This window comes from Staurois parvus, unplaced genomic scaffold (genome assembly GCF_062004578.1).
Source record: "Staurois parvus isolate SC_StPar_1 unplaced genomic scaffold, SC_StPar_1.0 ptg000057l, whole genome shotgun sequence".
Lineage (NCBI taxonomy): Eukaryota > Metazoa > Chordata > Amphibia > Anura > Ranidae > Staurois > Staurois parvus.
Window position 1 is genome coordinate 62,583 of NW_028317853.1, and position 12,639 is coordinate 75,221.

The following is a 12,639-nucleotide window of genomic DNA, read 5'->3' on the forward strand; positions in this document are numbered from 1 at the left end:
ACTGACACCAATGATGAGGCACTATTCCTCCCACTGACACCTATGATGGGGCACTATTCCTCCCACTGACACTAATGATGGGGCATTTCCTCCCACTGAAACCAATGATGGGGCACTATTCCTCCCACTGATACCGATGATGGGACACTATTCCTCCACACCGACACCGATGATGGGGCACGATTCCTTCCACTGATACCAATGATGGGGCACAATTGCTCCCACTGACACCAATGATGGGTCACTATTCCTCCCACTGACACTATTGATGGGGCACGATTCCTCGCACTGACACCAATGATGGGGCATGATTCTTCCCACTGACACTAATGATGGGGCACTATTCCTCTCACTGATACCAAAGATGGAGCCCTATTCCTCCCAATGACACCAAGGATGGAGCACTATTCCTCCCACTGACACCAATGATGGGGAACTATTCCTCCCACTGACACTATTGATGGGGCACTTCCTCCTACTGATACCAACGATGGGGCTCTATTTCTCCCCCTGACACCAATGATGGGGCACAATTCAACCCACTGATACCAATGATGGGGCACGATTCCTCCCACTGACACCAATGATGGGGCACTATTCCTCCCACTGACACTAATGATGTGGCACAATTCCTTCCACTGACACTATTGATGGGGCACTATTCCTCCCACTGATACCAACGATGGGGCTCTATTTCTCCCACTGACACCAACGATGGGGTACGATTCCACCCGCTGAAACCAATGATAGGGCACAATTCCTCCAACTGACACCAATGATGGGGCACTATTCCTCCCACTGACACTATTGATGGGGCACTTCCTCCCACTGATACCAATAATGGGGCACTACTCCTCCCACTGAAACAAATGATGGGGCACAATTCCTCCCACTGACACCAATGCTGGGGCACGATTCTTCCCACAGACACCAATGATGGGGCACGATTCTTCCCACTGACACTAATGATGGGGCACAATTCCTCCCACTGATACCAAGGATTGAGCCCTATTCCTCCCAATGACACCAAGGATGGAGCACTATTCCTCCCACTGACATTAATGATGGGGCACTATTCCTCCCACTGAAACCAATGATGGGGCACTATTCCTCCCACTGACACCAATGATGGGGCACTATTCCTCCCACTGAAACCAATGATGGGGCACTATCCCCCCCCCTGTCACCAATGATGTGGCACTTCCTCCCACTGACACTATTGATGGGGCACTTCCTCCCCTGACACCAATGATGGGGCACGATTCCTCCCTCTGACACCAATGATGGGGCACGATTCTTCCCAATGACACCAATGATGGGGTAAAATTCTTCCCACTGACACTAATGATGGGACACTATTCCTCCCACTGACACCAAGGATGGAGCACTATTCCTCCCACTGACACTAATGATGGGGCACTATTCCTCCCACTGAAACCAATGATGGGGCACTATTCCTTCCACTGATACCAATGATGGGACACTATTCCTCCCACTGACACCAATGATGGGGCACTATTCCTCCCACTGATACCAATGATGGGGCACTATTCCTCCCACTGACACCAATGATGGGGCACTATTCCTCCCACTGACACTATTGATGGGGCACTTCCTCCCACTGATACAAACGATGGGGCTCTATTTCTCCCCCTGACACCAATGATGGCGCACGATTCCACCCACTGACACCAATGATGAGGCACTATTCCTCCCACTGACACCTATGATGGGGCACTATTCCTCCCACTGACACTAATGATGGGGCATTTCCTCCCACTGAAACCAATGATGGGGCACTATTCCTCCCACTGATACCAAAGATGGGGCACGATTCCTTCCACTGATACCAATGATGGGGCACAATTGCTCCCACTGACACCAATGATGGGTCACTATTCCTCGCACTGACACCAATGATGGGGCATGATTCTTCCCACTGACACTAATGATGGGGCACTATTCCTCCCACTGATACCAAAGATGGAGCCCTATTCCTCCCAATGACACCAAGGATGGAGCACTATTCCTCCCACTGACACCAATGATGGGGAACTATTCCTCCCACTGACACTATTGATGGGGCACTTCCTCCCACTGATACCAACGATGGGGCTCTATTTCTCCCCCTGACATCAATGATGGGGCACAATTCATCCCACTGACACCAATGATGGGGCACGATTCCTCCCACTGACACCAATGATGGGGCACTATTCCTCCCACTGACACTAATGATGGGGCACAATTCCTTCCACTGACACTATTGATGGGGCACTATTCCTCCCACTGATACCAACGATGGGGCTCTATTTCTCCCACTGACACCAATGATGGGGCACGATTCCACCCACTGAAACCAATGATGGGGCACAATTCCTCCCACTGACACCAATGATGGGGCACTATTCCTCCCACTGACACTATTGATGGGGCACTTCCTCCCACTGATACCAATAATGGGGCACTATTCCTCCCACTGAAACCAATGATGGGGCACTATTCCTCCCACTGACACCAATGCTGGGGCACGATTCTTCCCACAGACACCAATGATGGGGCACGATTCTTCCCACTGACACTAATGATGGGGCACAATTCCTCCCACTGATACCAAGGATTGAGCCCTATTCCTCCCAATGACACCAAGGATGGAGCACTATTCCTCCCACTGACATTAATGATGGGGCACTATTCCTCCCACTGAAACCAATTATGGGGCACTATTCCTCCCACTGACACCAATGATGGGGCACAATTCCACCCACTGAAACCAATTATGGGGAACTATTCCTCCCACTGACACCAATGATGGGGCACAATTCCTCCCACTGACACCAATGATGGGGCACTATTCCTCCCACTGACACTATTGATGGGGCACTATTCCTCCCACTGACAAAAATGATGGGGCACTATTCCTCCCACTGATACCAATGATGGGGCACTATTCCTCCCACTGACACCAATGATGGGACACTATTTCTTCCACTGACACCAATGATGGGACACTATTCCTCCCACTGACACCAATGATGGGGCACTATTCCTCCCACTGACACCAATGATGGGGCACGATTCCTCGCACTGACACCAATAATGGGGCACTATTCCTCCCACTGATACCAACGATGGGGCTCTATTTCTCCCCCTGACACCAATGATGGGGCACGATTCTTTCCACTGACACTAATGATGGGGCACTATTCCTCCCACTGATACCAACGATAGGGCTCTATTTCTCCCCCTGACACCAATGATGGGGCACGATTCTTCCCACTGACGCCAATGATGGGGCACGATTCTTTCCACTGACACTAATGATGGGTCACTATTCCTCCCACTGATACCAACGATGGAGCCCTATTCCTCCCACTGACACTATTGATGGGGCACTTCCTCCCACTGATACCAACGATGGGCCTCTTTTTCTCCCCCTGACACCAATGATGGGGCACAATTTTACCCACTGACACCAATGATGGGGCACAATTCCTTCCACTGACACTATTGATGGGGCAGTATTCCTCCCACTGATACCAACGATGGGGCTCTATTTCTCCCACTGACACCAATGATGGGGCACGATTCCACCCACTGAAACCAATGATGGGGCACTACTCCTCCCACTGACACCAATGATGGGGCACTATTCCTCCCACTGACACCAATGATGGGACACTATTCCTCCCACTGACACCAATGATGGGACACTATTTCTTCCACTAACACCAATGATGGGACACTATTCCTCCCACTGACACCAATGATGGGACACTATTCCTCCCACTGACACCAATGATGGGGCACTATTCCTCCCACTGAAACTAATGATGGGGCACTATTCCCCCCTGACACCAATGATGTGGCACTATTCCTCCCACTGATACCAACGATGGGGCTCTATTACTCTTCCTGACACCAATGATGGGGCACTATTCCACCCATTGACACCAATGATGGGGCACGATTCCTCCCACTGACACCAATGATGGGGCACTATTCCTCCCATTGACACTAATGATGGGGCACTATTCCTCCCACTGATACCAACGATGGGGCTCTATTTCTCCCCTGACACCAATGATGGGGCACAATTCCACCCACTGACACCAATGATGGGGCATGATTCCGCCCACTGACACCAATGATAGGGCACAATTCCTCCCACTGACACCAATGATGGGGCACAATTCCTCCCACTGACACCCATGATGGGGCACTATTCCTCCCACTGACACCAATGATGGGGCACTATTCCTCCCACTGACACTACTGATGGGGCACTTCCTCCCACTGATACCAACAATGGGACTCTATTTCTCCCCCTGAAACCAATGATGGGGCACAATTCCACCCACTGATACCAATAATGGGGCACTATTCCTCCCACTGAAACCAATGATAGGGCACGATTCTTCCCACAGACACCAATGATGGGGCACGATTCTTCCCACTGACACTAATGATGGGGCACAATTCCTCCCACTGATACCAAGGATTGAGCCCTATTCCTCCCAATGACACCAAGGATGGAGCACTATTCCTCCCACTGACATTAATGATGAGGCACTATTCCTCCCACTGAAACCAATGATGGGGCACTATTCCTCCCACTGACACCAATGATGGGGCACAATTCCACCCACTGAAACCAATTATGGGGAACTATTCCTCCCACTGACACCTATGATGGGGCACAATTCCTCCCACTGACACCAATGATGGGGCACTTTTCCTCCCACTGACACTATTGATGGGGCACTATTCCTCCCACTGACACCAATGATGGGGCACTATTCCTCCCACTGATACCAATGATGGGATACTATTCCTCCCACTGACACCAATAATGGGACACTATCCCTCCCACTGATACCAATGATGGGATACTATTCCTCCCACTGAAACCAATGATGGAGTAATATTCCTCACACACTGACACTAATGATGGGGCCATCACAAAACCAAAATACACCATTGTATGTGAGGGTGGCTATCATTTTTACTCATCACTTTTGTATGATAAAGTGCTTCCTTTATAATGGATTTATATTCTTTTAATATATCAGTCATTTTGCCATAATCCTTCCTGTGCCCAAACACTTTTTTTGTTTGTTCCTCATACTGATCTAAACATGATCACACACAGTAACAGGCTTTTTTGTTTTTTTTTGTCTCGCTTCAGAAGATTACAATAAAGCTGCCTGAAGCATCGCTCTGCGTAGGACCGTGCTTGTCCAAGAGTGGAGTGCTGCGGGGTGGAGGAGACGATGGACCATTGCTTGCTTCAGTGCCCCTTCAATATAGATGTCTAGAAGCGGGTGGGTATGGATCCCTTTCCTTTCCCACTTGAGTTACGCGGAGTAGTCTTACAGTGCCTTTCAAAGTCATCGGGACTTTGATTTTGAGACACTTTTTCTATTCAGCTTAGTAGTTACTACACGTGGAATGCACGGTGTCAGGTTTCCATTCGCAAAAAAGTCCTTCCTGTTGAGGTGGTAGTGAACAACATTTTGGGTGAGGTTGGGAAGATTCGGGGTCTTGAGAAGGACGGGTGGCGGCCATGAGCCTGGACAAAGGCGTGGAGGAATGTCAGGTCCCCGTAGCTGCTGTCTGTCAGTCTCTGGGGGTGTGGCTTCACTTTCTGTCTTTTCACGTCCCCTAGATTTTTGTAACATCAGATTTTTGAAGAAAGGCTGCATGCATGGGATCAATGTTTCATCGTTTCTTAGGCTGAGGGTGTGTTTAGGTGACGGTCAGGATTTGTTAGTACTTTGCTGGAGTAAGCTGGTTTTGTTTAATTATATATATTTTATTCTGTATATATGTAAATATGATTTTTATTGTGTTGTTTGCAAGATTTTAATAAACAAAAAATTTACAATAAAGCTGCCCTAATGTCAATGGGTTAAAGGAAATTGGTGTTTGGCAACTAAGCCTGAATGTACATAAATATAGAAAATATCACATAGCCCAATACGATGTTAAGTGTCATGATAAGTAATGTGCAGCTTTGTGTTTCTCTATGATTACATAAATACTCTGATTAAATTTAGCGGCCTATGTTATATTGTAGATCAGGATTCTGCATGATTACAATATGAGATTGGTCGTGTTTATGCAGGTGCACTGCAAGCTCAGCTCTCAGATAACAGGCCTAGTGTAAGAGGCACAATACTACTTGACATCATATTACAAGGAATAGCAGGTCTTCAGCATGTAAAATGCTCCAACAAGAGAACGACTATGTCATAGCGCAGTAAACGATGCCTTTGTTGGTTATGTGTTATAGAAGACACTGGTAGTGATGACAGAATTCAGGCTTTACTTGTGTGGCTTAAGTTACAAACATACAGAGCACATTTCTCAGCAGACAGATTACTTCCTGAAGATGATAGAGAGAGAGAGGAACAAACAAGTTTTCAGATATACACAACTAGTAACCTTTAGTGTATAGTGCCATCTACTGGTCAAGTGATATTAACACACAATACTATATATAGTACATTATAGTACATGCTGTTGTATCTCCAACACCCCTTCTCAACGGCATGTGCATAATTATATGACATTTAGTCTCTTTTGTAGAAAACAATGACGTTCCCTTGTTTTTGGATAATCTGGTTCCATTGGTGTTTTCACTTCATTTGCATCTTGCATATGAAACTGTTCTAACATTTCTGTAATATTCTGACTTTGGTTAAGAAGATAGCTTCCATCCTCTTCCCACTCTATTTGAATTCCTAGGTAGTGAGTAATGTTCCCCAACTCTTTAATTTCAAAATTTTGTTTCAGTTTGTGAACTATTTGGTCATAGTCCCCTTCTTGTTCAAAACACGTCAAGATGTCATCGACGTATATTAGGATGTATGTCCATTTGTTCTATTGATTCTTTGAATACAGACATGGATCTGCTTTACTTTTTGAGAACCCTTCTTTTCTGAGTATTTCGTTCACTTTTTCATTCCATGCTCTCGCCGCTTGCTTGAGCCCGTAGATGCTCTTTTGCAGTTTGCATACAAGGTTCTTTTCTTTCTCAAATCCTGGTGGCTGTTCCATGTACAGATCCTCCTTGATGTCTCCATACAAAAAGGCAGTTTTGACATCTAGATGCTTTACTTGCATTCCCTTTCCGGCAGCAATACTAAGGAGTGTTCTTATGGTAGAATGTTTCACAACTGGAGCAAATGTCTCATCGTAATCTTCTCCAAATTTCTGGGAGTATCCCTTGGCAACTAATCTTGCTTTGTATCTATAGATGTTTCCTTCTGTATCATATTTCACTTTAAAAGTCCATATGCTTCCGATGGTTTTGCGACCAGGAGGGAGTTCTGTTAGTGACCAAGTTTTATTTTCTTGAAGTGATTTTATTTCTTCTTCAGCTGCTTTTCTCCACTGATCGGCTTCCCTTCTCTGCAAAGTTTCTATGTCTTCCCAGAATGTTGGCTCCTGTGTTTGATGTGTTTTAGCAGCGTATGATAACCTACGGGGTGGTATCCCTTTTGTCAATCGTGAGGATCTTCTGATTTCTTGTTGTTCAGTGGGTTCTATTGGCTCGTTGATTGTAAGTTCCACTTCTTCTTGTTCTGGCTCTTGTCCTGCTTCGCATAAATCAGTGTCTCTTGCCGATTCAGTGTGTAAATCCTCTCCGCATTTTTCAAAAATTGTATTATCTGGTGCTTCACTTTCATTAAAATAAACACTGCGGCTTACTGTGACCTTGTTGGTCTTTGGACAAAGGATTCTATATCCCTTACTCTGCTCACTGTAGCCCACCAGAATGCCTTCTATGGCTTTGTTCTCCAACTTGGAGCATTTCTGACTTGGAATGTGGGCATATGCTTTACAGCCAAATACTCTGATATGTCCTACGTTAGGTTTTGATCCATTCCACATTTCATAAGGTGTACTCTCAATAGCTTTTGATGGGAGCTTGTTTTGTAGGTATGTTGCAGTCATTATTGCTTCTCCCCAGTATTTGTTAGGTAAGGCAGCGTCCGTAATCATACATCTTGTCATTTCTACAAGAGTGCGATTCTTTCTTTCCGCTACACCGTTTTGCTCAGGAGTGTATGGTACAGTTGTTTGGTGTATAATACCTTGTTTCTTTAGGTATGATTCCATCTCTTTATTCATATATTCCCCTCCATTGTCAGTGCATATTATTCCAGGTTTCCTTTGAAACTTGTTGCTTGTCATAGCTACAAACTCTTGAAGTTTTTCTAATGTCTCACTTTTGTGCTTCATTAGATACGTTATTGTGTACCGGGAATAATCATCGATGAAAGTCAGTAAATATCTGTTCCCACCAGGTGTGATGGTTTTCATTGGTTCGCACACATCACTGTGTATCAGTTCCATGGGTTTAATGGTTTTACTCTGACTGGTCTGTGGAAGAGAGGTTCGGGTGGCCTTTGCTTTGATGCAACACATGCACTTGCTGAGTGTGTGGCAAGGCAATATTTTCATGTCTTCTGATAGACCTCTCTTTGCAAAGTCCTTTATAGCTTCTGGGTTTCGATGCCCCAGTCTTCTATGCCACAGGTGGATGCACTTGTCATGTGGGTTATGAGTTGCCGCATTAGCCTTCTCACTTTCAGTGATGAGTTTGTACAGATGTTCATTTAATCTTCCTCTTGCTAGAATTTGCTTTCCATTTTGAATTGTGCATTCATTACCTCTGAACTGGACAGTGAGTCCATTGCTTGCAGGGTTTTAACTGATAGGAGGCTTCCTTCTAGGCTTGGAACATATAGAACATTCTTTACAAGGATGCTCTGCTTGCCCCCTGATGGCGTTTTGCAGTTCAGAAATCCCTGACCTTTACCTTCTGCTGTAATACTTTTCCCATTTGCTAGGAAGACTTTATCTTTTACACTAAAATCAATTTCTGTGAAGAATGTCTCGTCGCTTGTCATGTGACTTGTTGCCCCTGAATCAATGTACCATCCATGTGAGGTACTATTCTGAGTCACTTTAAAAGTACCACTCCATGATGCACTTTCATTTTCTTTCATGACCGCTTTAGCTCTTTCTCTTGTGGGTAGCTCCCGCTTTCCCTGCTCAGCTTTCCAGATTGAACAGTTCCTTTTCAGGTGACCGGCCTTTTTGCAGCGAAAACATACCCTGCTTTCTTTGCTTTGTCTTATGTCTTCATGCACCTTTAGAGCTGCCTTTGGTCTCTCGTTCTCTTCACTATGCAAATTTTCCTTTCTTCTGCTGTATTCATCAATTAATTTTCCCTTAACATATTCTAGCGTCAGTTCAGTTTCCGGTCTAGTTTCTAGAGCATTTATAAGGGCACTGTATGATTCTGGAAGGCTGCACAGAAGTAGCGCCACAACATGGTTGCCTTTTATTTCTTCACCTATTGCACCCAGCTGGTCCACAATTTCTAGCATAGCATTTACATGTTCACCCATTTTCTGCCCTTTTTCCAGCCTCATCTTATACAGTTTGCGTAGCAGATATAGTTTACTGTTTAGGTTTGCACGTTCATGCAGTCTTTGTAGTGCAGTCCACATACCTTTAGCTGTGCTTTCTTTCCTTATATGAAGGAGTTGATCATCCTCCACTAACAGGCTTATGACTGCTTTTGCTTGCCTGTTTTTTCTGTCCCATTCTTCCGGGTTGTCATTGGGTCTGTGTGTATCTAGTACCTGCCACAAGTCATCTTTGGATAACAGCATTTCAAGCTTAAACTTCCACAGCTGGTAGTTGGTATTGTTGACACTTTGCTATTGTAAACTTCATATCTGAAGCACTTGCCATCTTTCAGTGAATTGGATACAGCTCGTTTCCTCACACAGGATTTGGTAGGATTGTAAATGCAGCACTTACTTGCTTGTAGTTTTCCTTTTTCCAGTGTCTGGAGCTGGGCCCATAACCTGTTGGTTATGTGTTATAGAAGACACTGGTAGTGATGACAGAATTCAGGCTTTACTTGTGTGGCTTAAGTTACAAACATACAGAGCACATTTCTCAGCAGACAGATTACTTCCTGAAGATGATAGAGAGAGAGAGGAACAAACAAGTTTTCAGATATACACAACTAGTAACCTTTAGTGTATAGTGCCATCTACTGGTCAAGTGATATTAACACACAATACTATATATAGTACATTATAGTACATGCTGTTGTATCTCCAACAGCCTTGCTGTCTCACGTTTCAGGCTTTATATGTATCAGAATTCCTCCTTCATACCAAAAGATGAATATATGTAGCTGTCCAAGTGCTTAAATCTGAAATATGCAGCCTACAAAAGAAACATGCAATTAGTTGTTACAATTGTACAATGCCTAGTGACACAACTTGCTCACACATAAAGACTCTGGTAGAGTAGCCATTGTATCCCAGTAGGCTCTTCTGTTTGTGTATTATCCCGATAGCCTCCCTACTGTGTTTGTGACTTATAATTCATGCAGCGTGCCGAATTCTATTTAACTCCATGTTGGTTCATTAACAATTTGTGATAAAAATGTCCTGTATTCACTTATAGCAAATTTACGTAATATTCACTCATTTATCTGCCTAAAAGAAAACTATAATTTGCTCCCAGTCCTAACACACGCACACAGTTGTATATTGTAATGTTGCCCTTAGAGTGATTGTCACCTTAATGAAGTTGCTGAAATAAGCCGATTCAGTAAAATAATAAAGTGAATGCTTACCACTCCTGCTGCCAGGCCACTTTTGAAAAGTGATGCTCCTGGGAGTGTTGTTTCTAGCTGATCATTACAGGGCGTGGGAAGAACCACTGAGTGGCAGGGGTGGACACTGCAAATCCACACTCCTGGAAGTGGCGTTTTTTTAAGACCTTTCTGCGTAGGATTTCTTTACAACAGATTGGTGCTCAGTGACGCCACCAGCAGAAGAGGTAATTATTCACTTTATTCCTTTGCAGGCGAAGTGTATGTCATCAATATTACAGAGTCACTTTAAAGAAAACCTGTACAGAGGATTGTTTAAGGCTAGGTGTATGATGGTTATTCCGGTCATCAACTGAGTTTGTGCTTTGTGTCACTGCAGATCTAGGGGTCTGACTTAATATATATATATATATATATATATATAGCTTCCTTTTTGGTCTGTGACTTAAAGGTAGCTCTCCAGTTTTATTAAAAAAAGGCAATTTAAAAATAATTATATAGCATATACAATTGCGACATAAACCATATTGTAGAGGGTAACAAGGAGGTGTTTACAGTTGATATACAGAATTGCCTCCAGAGTTGTAATATCCTGCTTGTGTAAAGAACTCTGCACAAAAAAATTTAGTTTATGGTCAGATACTTCTTAAGGGCCAGTTCACACTACAAAAATGCATTCAAGATACATTTTTGCTTTCAAATCACACCACACGCAGTTTTGATGCAGTTTGCCATGTTTCAGTATGGTTCTGTGCAGAAAAAAATGCAGCATCAAGAAGCCCTAAAGGCTAGTTCACACTAGATGCAGTTCAATGCCCTTTTTTTTCTGCATCAAAAATGCATGCACAGTTTTTTCCATGCATTCCAATGGCCCTGGTTCACACCAGTACAATCAGTTTGTGGTGCAGAAAAAATAGTAGAATATGCTGCATTTTTTCTGCACAGAACCATACTGGAACATAGCGAAAATGTATCTGGAATGCATTTTTGTAGTGTGAACTGGCCCTAAAGGTTCTTTATTTGTAAAGGGATGCAAGACAACTTGTCTCAGAACACAGTACACCAGGCATTGTTTTTAAATAGTTACAGCTAGCAGGGAGGAGAAGATCCCCTGCTAGCTGTCACAATGGGGATCAAGGTTGTGCGGGGGTCTGGTCATAACATGTTACACGTTATAAAAGGTGAACTTATCCTTTAATGCTTTTTAATGCAGGCCATAGATGGGGAGAAAAACGGCAGATTTTTCTTTTAAAAAACGAAAATTCGGTCGTTCAAGCGGCCGACGTTACCATCAATGGTAAAAAAAATCGGCCGATTTTCATCCCTTCTACAGCCGGCAAAAAGTGTCCCTGCAGAGAGCTCCGCTATTTCTGACAGTTCTCTGACAGTTCCTTCACATTTATAGCGGTTGAAACATTGTATCTATTTGTTTCCATTTAGCATACAGAGGTTTTTATTCGGAAACAAATAGATACAATGTTTCAACCGCTATAAATGTGAAGGAACTGTCAGAGAACTGTCAGAAATAGCGGAGCTCTCTGCAGAGACACTTTTTGCTGGACTGGAATTCTTCTTATTTTCATCCTACTTCTTCTTCTTCTTCTTCATCCTCATCCTCTTCTTCTTCTTCTTCATCCTCATCCTCTTCTTCTTCTTCTTCTTCTTCATCCTCATCCTCTTCTTCATCCTCATCCTCTTCTTCTTCTTCTTCTTCTTCTTCTTCCTCATCCTCTTCTTCTTCTTCTTCTTCATCCTCACCCTCTTCTTCATCATCCTCATCCTCTTCTTCTTCATCCTCCTCATCCTCCTCTTCTTCTTCTTCTTCTTCTTCTTCATCCTCCTCCTCCTCCTCTTCTTCTTCCTCATCCTCATCCTCTTCTTCATCCTCATCCTCTTCTTCTTCATCATCCTCATCCTCTTCTTCCTCATCATCCTCATCCTCTTCTTCTTCTTCTTCTTCATCTTCTTCTTCCTCTTCCTCATCC